Here is an 11,561-nt window from a genome sequence, read left to right on the forward strand (position 1 = left end):
TTTCAGCTGTAAGTCATCATAAGCATTTATTTTATGTCTGTTGACCTGAAACCAAAATACAGTTGTCTCCATTCAAGAAATCAATCACCACATTTACCACAACACTGACCAGTATCCAGTGAAATACATAAAGGTGGTGAAAATTTGCAGCAATTGAATATATTCAAAATATGCTACTAAATAGGTGATAATAATCAATGTAAATACCAAAAATACTTTTTTTCTAATACCAAAGAAGAATGAAAAAAAAATTAAAAATGAATTTTAATATATGGATGAAACGTTCAGTTGCTCAACATTTGGTAGCCAACTACCAGAACTTTGATCAGTGTTGTAGAAGGTATGCTAATTGTCTGTGTGAATGGAGATATCTGTGTATTTATGTCGTAAGTCCACAGGGTGAAACAAATGCTGGTGATACTAAGTGCTCAAATGCATCTGTTTCTAGCTATTACCCTGATATTCAGTTATAAAAGTGATCTGCAAAACTATATTTCAGAGTGGATCATTTACCATAGGAAGATAGCCTGAAGGAAGTTGTGCTTGAATCTACCACTGCTTACCTCTAATTCCAACTCCAATGAATTCACATATATTTGTAAATATATTTTGAGCACAAAGCTTACCTAACGTCACTGGTATGAGCATATTGTGAATAAGAGTCTCAGGATCAGCTCAGTTTTTATGATTACAGCAGTATGTTTTTTATTTTTCAATATGTTTATATGTTCACTGTCATATTTTTCTTCCATCACACCTCATCATACAGACATCATACCTCATCATACCTTGGAAACAACCACCCTGCACATCTCCTACTGATCACACTTGCATGACTCGAATGAAACAAATCAACAACAATAAAACAAGATAAAACAAAACAAAATACAATACAATACAATATAATAATAATAACAATAATAATAATAATAATAATAATAATACTGCTTATGTAGGGTTCCCAGAGCTGAACAGAACTTTCTGCTTGCCCTTAGCAATGTAAGTTAGTCTTTCCAACCCAATACAGTTCGATATCTCCCTTATCCACATTCTCAAAGATGGCATCTTCATACTCTTCCAGCACAATGCAATCGCTATACTCTACTGGCTTGGAGACATCAGGAGTCTAGAAGTTTACTCGGTTTCAGTGTTTGTATAAAGTCCATTGAATGTATTCTAGGAACACAGAGTTTAACATCCAAGGGGATTTTAGTGTTAAATGTATCTGGCAGACATTTTATAATTTCTTTCTAGAAATTTTGAATTTCTGGACATTCCCAACAACAGTGATACACTGTACCTTTCTAATCCAAACATTTAGCACACACATCTGGAATATTAGCAGAGATGATGAAGTTTAACAGGAGTTCTGTACTTTCTTATTAACCATTTACGGTGAAGTAATTAAAACCTCGTATTTATTGTCTGTGTTTTAGGCAACCATTTAACCTCTCTAATGTTGATTCAGTACCATATTTAACCGTTGTGTTGTAATATCTAGTTGTATTTCTGTTCCCTTCCAAGTCTTATTTCTTTTAATTTTGATAAAGGTGGAATACATGTTATATGTTCATATTTTGAAGTAACAGTTTAATTCAGGAGTCTCCAGTCTTTGACAAAATGAAGGTGGCCAGGAGCTACTCGTGTTATATTATTTGCACATCATACATTATTTGTGTGACGTTTTAAAAAAATCTCAATGTCAAACAGTCATATTTTTGCAATAAATCATTTTATAAATAAATCAAATTCACATAATCAGCATATTAATGAGTCGAGTTAATTGATTCAACACAACGGGTTTGCTGACTAAACTTATCATCAAAACTTGCAACAGTAGTTGAGTTTGTAGACTTCATCCACTTCTTGAAAGTACATTTTCTCTGCTCAGCTTTCTTTTTTCTTTCTTTGCTTATACTGCCTATTTAAATACATATTAAAATATATTTAGCTTTGGTTTCAAGTTAATTTTCTAATTTTATGATTTCATAGCCACTGAAAAAGCATCCCAGCAGCTGACAGAATATCACCAGCAGTGTGCACAGTATCACAGTGAATTTAACCCAGTATAAATTGTTTTTGTAGGTTAGTGCAATCTAAGAAAGCTATTATAATCTATTAGCAGTTAAATGTGTAAAATAAATAAATCAATCAATTCCAAAACATTTAATGCAACTTCACTAACTGTTGCTGTTGTTGTCATTCTTTCGTCTGCTCCCTGTTTGGGGTTGCCACTGCAGATCATTTGGTCCACATGTTTCACTTTGGCACTGGTTTTACACCAGATGCCCTTCCTGATGCAACCCCTTCCATTTTATCCAGGCTTGGGACTGGCCCTGAGAGTTAACTCTTCAGTAACTTAATGCAACACTGCTAACTATAACTAGAAAAATAGAGACAAAAAATTCTCAACACTCAAACTCTCAACAAACCTTAACTTCACTGTGAGAACTGAAGACATGAAGACATTTATAGTAATAGTATTTCTGAGTTCACTATAATCTGTGGAGTTACTCACAATGCAATGTGTTGTTGATTCTCTAGCCAAATACCTCAAATTCAAATTCAAATTTTATTTGTCACATACATATACATACACAGTACGACATGCAGTGAAATGTTTTTTCACGACTGTCCGGAATGTGAACATTTATAAAATTATTTGAGAAAGAGATCCATAAAAAATAAAGATAAAAGTAAAACTAGAGTATCTTAAAAGTATAAAAATAGAAAATAGAAAATAAAGTATATATATATATATATATACTTTATATATATATATGAACAATGGTTTTGGTTCTTCAGAGGCAATCTGTAAATGCACTTAGGTATCACATTCCATTTATCATGTAAATGATTACAGTTGTAATGTAAGGGCACTGTTTTCTGAATATAATTTTCTGAATAATTCTGAATAAACCACAATCTCCAGCAAGTACTTTGGGTGTTGGTAACACGCTTGTTGCTCTTCAGGAATATAATAGTGAAAAGACCCACCTCAAACTCAGGGCTGACGCCGATGAAGGAGCTGCCCGTTGGCTTCCAGCTGAACTGCAGGTTAATGATGATGATAGTTTGCATCCGGCTGTGAGAATTAAACATGAGGAACTCAATCAGATGAAAAAGTGAGTAAAACAGAACATAGTGATTGCTTTAATGATGATGCAACTAATTACCTGCTGCTGGACGTTTATAATACAATAATAATCATCATCATCATAATACCTGATCATTTTACTGCTACATTATATCTTATCCATGAACTAAATTCAGTGTTCAGACATTTTGAATTATTACCCACAAATTAATAATAATCTGGTAAGGGGCCACATTACATTTAGTCCATGATGGATGGATAGATAGACAGATATTTTTTGACATTTAACTAAAAAATACTGAATACACAATTGGACTGTATATTGAGTACAATACTGAAGCACTACCTTCTGAATATGTAAATGAATTTACCTGGGATAATGTAAATATTTTCGCTTGCTGAATGAAGAAAGTAATCATTAGCCATTTTGCTAGTAGCCATGTTTATGACCCCAAGTTTATTGCTCTATTTTACCCCCTAGTGAACTAACAGACTAGCTCTATTTGGAGTCTTTCAAATCAAATACAGTCTGGTTTCTAAATATGTGTGTTAGATTGTCACGTTTGTCACTACTGCATTAAACCACAATTAGGTTCATCATTGTGAAATTGTGCTATTAGTAGACTATGTTCATAAACAACATACCATGTCTTTATCTCTGGCCTTGTAGCCCTTACAGTCGATACAGTTCAGCTTCTCCTGCATGTAAAACTGAAAGAAAGAAAGAAAGAAAGAAAGAAAGAAAGAAAGAAAGAAAGAAAGAAAGAAAGAAAGAAAGAGCTAATGTTTATTAGTGGTCTAAGAAAAAAACTTGTGCTTACTTGCTTTGGCAAATAAATAAATGGGGGTTATAGTGAATTCCTTAATTTCAATTCAAAAGCTATTTCTCAAAATGGGGGAAAATGTTTTTGATTTGAATCCCATTTCCTGCATTTATGTACATTTAGAGACTATGGTGATACAAAATCCAGGAAATAATGAAGTTGATTATAATGATAAATTAGAAGGCTAAAATAGAAGGCTATTAATCTATGTATATAAAAATGATGCCTTACTTTCTTTATTGTTTAAAAGGGGCCGATCACCAAGACTAGAGAGAATCATTTTATAAAGTCAAAAATGTTCTGTTTTGTGTGTGAATAAAATTTAAATAATGTGAGACTCAATTTCCTCTGTTAAATAAAGTTTTATCTCAAACTAACCGTTGTACCTGAAAATGTAAAATAAATCACTTGTTGCACAGGACGTTTGTCAGAGATACATCCAGGTGTTCAGAATGGAAAAAGCAAAAAGCTTTCATGAACTGTGTCTGCTGCATCATTATTCTGTAATATCACTTGCAGATAGACAGCAGCAACATTAATATGTAATTATATGAAAATGTTGATCATTACTTTAATAATTGTCTCTCATGCATAAACAACCACCCTTAGTTAATGAACCAATTAAAATATTTACATTCCTGCTGCTAATTTTCTGTGCAGCACAAATACGTAAAGTAGATCATTTTTATGCCTCCAACACTGTATTATAGCAGGGTAGGAAGTAATCATCTGTAATCCTTACTTCTATAACCCAGAAGGATGGGAAAATTGATAACACAATAGACACAATAGACATTCAGGGTTGAATACACTACTTATTTGGAATACAGGATGGATATGGCGTGGTTAACGGAAAATAAGAAAGACTAAGACTGACAGGAGCATAGACGGACTGGAACCACGGAACTAATAACAATCACGGACAAAGACCGGCACAAAAGGGTCCCTATTTATAGAGCTAGACATTAGGGTAAACTGGGTACAGGTCAGACAATCAGGGGAGAGAACAATAGGACAGGTAATTACAAGACACATGAACAAGCAGGCTTCTCGGGTTCACCTGCTAGCGCCTTCCTCAGGCCTGGCAGGGAACAGTCCAGCAGTTCCTGACAACTATACTTCAGTAACGCAGGAAATGTTTAGCATTGAAATCGTACAGCATTAAGAGCCTCAGCTGACCTGCTTGCCATGGAGTAGGTGTGTACAAACTGGCCACCTCTTCTGAGTCGTCGATGTCCAGAGTCTCATTATAGGGCGGGTTATCAATAAACTGAGGATGAAAACATCACACATACACATTAAATTAAACAGCTTAGCCAGCTAACACATTCAGTTAGACAACATTGATAGCTGGCTCCAGAGCTAACTTAGTTTTGTCCAACGAAAAAAATTTGTGTTGAGAAGCACAGGAAAGCCAAAGAATTAAAACAAACCTGGAAGTTTCTGAGTTCAGAATAAAGTGTGAACAGGAGAGACTGGATTCAGTTCTTGTGTACTGGAATGTCCAAGATACCTACAGAAATTCATCTATTAAAATTATATCATAAAGCAGATTGTAAAAAAAAATAAAATGAAGACAGATGAACTAACCGCAAATTGTGCCAATGTACTGTTCCAGGTCACAGTTAATATCTGCTGTGAGGAGGTTCAGCTGCGAGAGAGAGAGAGATTGATTGTACATTCATTTTGTGTGATGTTACTGAAAAATACACTTCATAAACATGAAATATCCTTGTTTAAAAACAGTGAGAGACTAGTGTGGACTGGCATGTAGACAATATACATGGAATTAGGTTTCACACATTAATGAAAGTGTTTCAAAACCAACCTTGCCCAAACGCTCTTCAAAATCAGGTGGCCATTCGTGCATCAGGGTATCAATGTCTGGCATGGGTCTGAGGAAGACATTAAGGCATTACTTACTTTCTTGAGATATAGATTGAAATTTGTTTGTGTGGAACAGCTGTGCCAGCTGAACCAGTTTGTTGTGGGACAGCGTTTGTTCAAGCTTGTGTATCCAGTATTGTGTGTACTGTAAGTGAATGTTTGTTATAATTTATAGTGTGTTACTGCAAGCTGTAAATCACTGTGTGCTAGTGTTTGTACCTGGTGTACAGAACTGTGGCTGGAGGTTTGGAGCGATGGAGTTGACTGATGCTATCTATCCAGTCATCAATAGCTTTTGGGTTTTTCTGTGCACTTTCGATACTCTTCACCTTCACTTCCTATTAAAGATATTTTTATTGTGTGTGTGAGGAATGAGGACTTATCAACGTGCACAATACAACACAAACTAGCTTCTTTAAATAGTGCTTCTGTATATATCAAACAGTTTGAAATTCATTTCTACACTGTATTTCAGATGAACTGTTTGTGAGTGTGTGTGTGTCCTCACAGTGACATTGTGCTGTTTACGGTTCTCAGAAAGTCACGGGGAGAGCACCGTTGGGTCAGATTGTTTAATACATGGTTCATCCAACACTAGCAAGCCCAGACCATCCACCTTCCCATCCGGCCGAGGAACCTTGACACATAAACTAGTTTTAACAGCAATCCACGTACATTTCTTTTAATCCACGTATACAGTACATTGGTGTAAAACGTATAATGTTTACATTTTATTATTAGTAGTAGTAATAGTAGTAGTAGTATCCACTTACTTTGAGAAAAGCATTAATGTCGCCTACAGCTGGAATGAAGTCTGGAATAAAAGGCTTCAGCTTATGATCCAATTCAATGTTCTGTGGTGTGTATCTGAAATGAAGAGACATTTATATTAATCCATTTTCATGTTAAGATTATAGGAAAAATGTTTGAACATGCATTTCAATGTTTACAATTTGTTATGTTTTAATTTTGTTAAATTGTGTAATGTTTTGTTATTTGTTATATTTTTGTACCCTTAAATTTGGGCATTTTAGTATTTTTTGTTGTATTCCTTTTTATTTTCTATTACCTGTGCTTGTGGATACTGCTGGAAGCTGTAAATTTTCCTTTGGGATGAATAAAGTATCTATCTATCTATCTTAAGTAATGTTCCATCACTTCAGAACCACAGTGTCTACGGTTTATGTCGAACTGTGTAGGAACATTCGCACAGCTTACCATGTGATGAACTGGAAAATTTCTTTTATATCTGATGAGACATGGAGATGGTCATAATCTGATGGATCATATGCCCTGTAGGGAGACATACCCCCACACAACGATGACTGCAGATCCTATGCTCCAATTTCGTTTTTACATCTATATCACAGTCCGATTAATTTCTAAACCCACTGCATACAAGGTCTATTAAAAACAAACCGTTCTATATCCTTATAGCTTTGTTAAGGAATCATATGGTTTCTCTCTCTGAGGCATGGCACTGACAAGCCCTCAAAAACATCATTCTCCAGCTAATACTTTTAATGACGGTTATTGAGAGCTGTTAGAATTTTATCTCATTCATCTGTATCTCATTCATCATTTATCTGTCATGTTATTGGCTCCAATAGGTGAGGCCCTGTGGCTGTGAGCTGTAAGACAGTTTGTGAAGAATTTGAATCTAGGTTCTACAAACCAAAGCCACATGCAACCATAAAGAATAATTCAGACAGTTGGGCAGCTGCTATTTGCTCTATTCTCTGTTGGTTCTATTCAAGTAAATTAATCCACCCGTCTGCATGGCTTCAAATTGAGAATGCCTCTCGTAAGCCCTCATCCCTGGCTGCCTTACACAATAGGTGCGTTTACATGGACACTTTTTAATCAGATCGAACTGAATTCAATCAGATTGACAAATCCGATCGCAGTGTTTACATGAACGCGGTATAAAGTAATCAGGTTGTTATGCGTGTTTACATGACACATGATTAGAATCGGATTAGATCTTTTGACATGCGCACAGTCCACGAAAACATCCGTACGTCATTCGTATCAACATCCGTACATCATACATCATTCTTGCATCATTGCACATGCGCAGAACTTTCCAGGAACATATTCCATCCGATTAAGTGTTTACATGTCCTCTCGATCGGACTAAAAATGGTTTAAACCACCCCTTACCATCCGATTGAAATTTTAATCGGATGTGACAAATTCCATCCGATTGACGTGTTTACATGACACTTTTTTAATCTGATTGTGCTTCTAGTCCTGTTATGATCAGATTACAAGTGTCCATGTAAACGCACCTGTTGTCACCTATAAAAAAAAATGCAAAAAATATTATCGTTAAAAACAGTCTCAAAATTTGGACCCAATTTATACGCCATTTTGGTCTGCACAATACCCCCCTCCTTTCTCCAATCCACTCCAACCCTCTGTTTCACCCTTCTATTTTGGATACTGCTTATGCTTACTGGGACGTTCTTGGATTGGCATCTTTTGCAGACCTTTACACTGATAATGTTTTTGCCTCTTTCGAGCAGTTACCCACCCAATTCAATGTACCCACAAGCCATTTCTTTAGTTATTTACAAATTCAAGATTTTGTACATAAAAAAAATGTACCAATTTCCCAAATGTACCTTGTCTTTCTGGTTTGGACTCCTGGGGGTGGATTATTTTCTTTCTTGAGTTATACACTACTCACAAAAAGTTAAGGATATTTGGCTTTCAGGTGAAATTTCAGGATGCACCTAAAATGCACTATAACCTTTTCAGGTGAACTTAATTTGACCTTCTCTACACTTTTGAATTCTGTTACTATTAAGGATGCACATCCTTTACCCAGGACTGATGACACCTTGGATGCGCTTAGTGATTCTTCCGTTTTTAGCACAATGGACCTGTCTTCTGGTCACTGGCAGGTACAGCTTCATGATGCAGACAAACCAAAAACAGCTTTCACCACTGGTCGCTCCTTATACCAATTCACAGTCATGCCAATGGGTCTTGTTAATGCTCCTCCCACTTTTCAACACCTCATGCAGCTTGTGTTACAGGGTCTTTCCTGGACGACTTGCCTTGTGTACCCAGACGATATTATTGTACATAGTAAGAGTTTTGGTGAGCACATGCAGCATCTAAGGGAAGTCTTTGATCGGTTGTGAGCAGCTGATTTAAAGCTGAAACCGTCCAAATGTTGTTTTGCCCAACCACAGGTAACATTTCTGGGACTCATTGTGTCCTCTACTGCTTTACAACCTGATACAAGTAATGTTCAGAAGGTTAGGAACTGACCTACTCCTGAAAATTCTACTGAGCTCAGAGCATTTCTAGGCCTGTGTTCATACTATAGATGGTTTATCTTTAGGTTTGCACAATTGTCACAGCCACTGCATGCCCTTACTCAGAAAGGGTTAGAAAATTGTTTACTTGGACTGACATGAAACAGGAAGCTTTTGCTTCACTTCGCCAAGCATTAACCAATGCTCCAGTTCTTTCATAGAAGAGTTTTTGCTCTTTACTGATGCATCAAACAGAGCAATTGGCTGTGTTGTGTCCCAGATAAGTGATGATAATAAGGAACATGTTATTGCATATGGCAGTCACATTTTGACACCCACGGAGAGACGATAGTCAACCTATGATAGGGAGCTGTGGGCTATTGTGTGGTCCATTCGTCACTTCTGTCAGTACCTAATGGGTCACCCTTTTCGAATTATTACAGATCTCAAGCCCCTGTTTGGTGTCAGGAAGATGATTTTGGATAGTGATCCCACAGGTTGCAGAGCAAGGTGGGCTCTGGAAATTGACTTGTACAATTGGACAATTGAATACAGACACGGTCACAAACATGCCAATGTGGATGCAATGTCTCGTCGACCTGTCAGAAATTATGAAATTGACATTACCTCTGAGGCTGCACCTGTGAATTTTGTTTCAGCTTGTACCCAGACTGATTTATTTGATTCACAGCCTACACAGGTTTAACCCGGACAGCAGTTAGCTGGCGGTGGTATCGCATCTCGGCAGGTTTCATCCATGGTAGGTCCTATTATGCACGGTGAATGATTGGGTGTTAGTCAAATGTAGACCCCCATAAGCTGAGCTCAAGGGTATCTCCCCTTTACTAAGGCATTTTTGTAAAGAATTCCCTAGGCTTATCTTGGTTGAGTTCGTTCTTTGTCTTAAGGTAAGACCCCCGCCAGGTGATGTTTTTCAAGTTGTGGTTCCAAACAACCTGAATTGCAAGGTATTTGAAAATGTACATGGGCATTCCCTCACTGGCCACTTCGGTGTGTAAAGGACATTACAGTGTGCTCTGGTTCGATACTATTGGCCAAACATGTCTAGGGACATAACCCAATGGTGTCTCCAATGTCAGGCTTGTGAAGCAAGAAGGCCGCAAACACCGCACCAACAGGCCCCAATGCAAAACATAGTCACAAGCATGCCTTTTGAGAAAGTAGAAGCTGATTTGACTGAGTTACCAATCACACAGAGAGGAAATCCTTACATGCTTGTGGTAATGGATTATTTCACCAAGTATTTGAACATTTATGCGCTCCGTGATCAGTGCGCAACAACTGTGGCAAAATGTTTGTTTGATGATCATGTGAGTCGTCATGGTGTTCCCCAAAGTCTGCAGACAGGCCAAGGTCGTCAGTTTGATTCTGATCTAGTCAACACTTAAGGCAGGTTGAATTTGCATATAACACAAGTGACCGCTCTTCCACTAAGCACTCACCATTCTTTTTAGTTCATTGTAGAGAAGCTCATCTCCCTGCTGATTATCTTCTTTCCAAGGCTACATCTGGAACCCCAAATGAGTATGCACAGTCTATGCTCAGACGGTTGCGATTTGCCTTTAACTCAGTAGCAGACAACATTGAGGCTGCTGGAGCACAGCAGAAATACTACTATGATCATCAGTTATGGCACACGGCTTATCACCCTAATGATCTGGTGTGGGTTGATCTTCCAGCTTTAACTGACTGTTTTTGCTCCCAAATGGGCTGGTCCATTCAAGGTTGTGAGTAGACTAGGCTCACCTACAGGTGACATTGGAGTGACTTATGAAGTCAAAGATCAGCTGGATCCTAGGGCAAAATCCAAAATGATTCATTACAACCGCCTAAAGCCTTATCGGTCCCCATGGCCACCTAGCCTTGCTTCTCCAAGAACACATGTTCCCCCTACACCCACAGGCGAAGCTCCACCTCTCACAGCACTTTCAGGCTCTCGGCCTTACGTCTATCGAGACAACTCTGCATCTAGGCCTATTGGGCCATCTACACCCAATCAGGATAGGGAAAACTTCCAAACTCCAGATGAAATTCCTGACAATAAGGTAGCTCCATCTCCTTTAGCCTCTCCTGTTGGGGATCCAGCAGGTAGACCTCGAACAAGATATGGACGTTTAGTATGTCTTCTTCAATGTTATAGAGATGTATAGTGAATTGAGGCAAATGACACTGCCACTGTTACGTTTTAATGGAAAAACATGTTAGTAATGTGAGTGACATTCACCAAATACGAATACTTACAGCTGGATGGTTTAAAATGTTTTGTTTATACATTCTGTTCAAGTAATTGCATGTTATTTGTTCAGTTGCAGTTGCAATGTTATGACTAGGGATGCAACAATACAGTTAACCCATGGTTCAATACGTACCGAGGAACAGTAAGTATGTTAAGAAGAAAAAAACTGGTTTTAGTTGCAATTCTCTTTATTTTACTGCAATGCAAAAATCAACTTGTACACATTC

General features: G+C 37.4%; 1 pseudogene; it reads right to left on the minus strand.

Moving 5' to 3' along the window:
* Window positions 1-2,351: 2,351 nt before the first annotated feature.
* Window positions 2,352-8,729, minus strand: LOC131370480 (intraflagellar transport protein 46 homolog; annotated as a pseudogene).
* Between the last annotated feature and the right edge of the window lie 2,832 nt (window positions 8,730-11,561).

The sequence above is a fragment of the Hemibagrus wyckioides genome, linkage group LG19 (genome assembly GCF_019097595.1).
Source record: "Hemibagrus wyckioides isolate EC202008001 linkage group LG19, SWU_Hwy_1.0, whole genome shotgun sequence".
NCBI lineage: Eukaryota > Metazoa > Chordata > Actinopteri > Siluriformes > Bagridae > Hemibagrus > Hemibagrus wyckioides.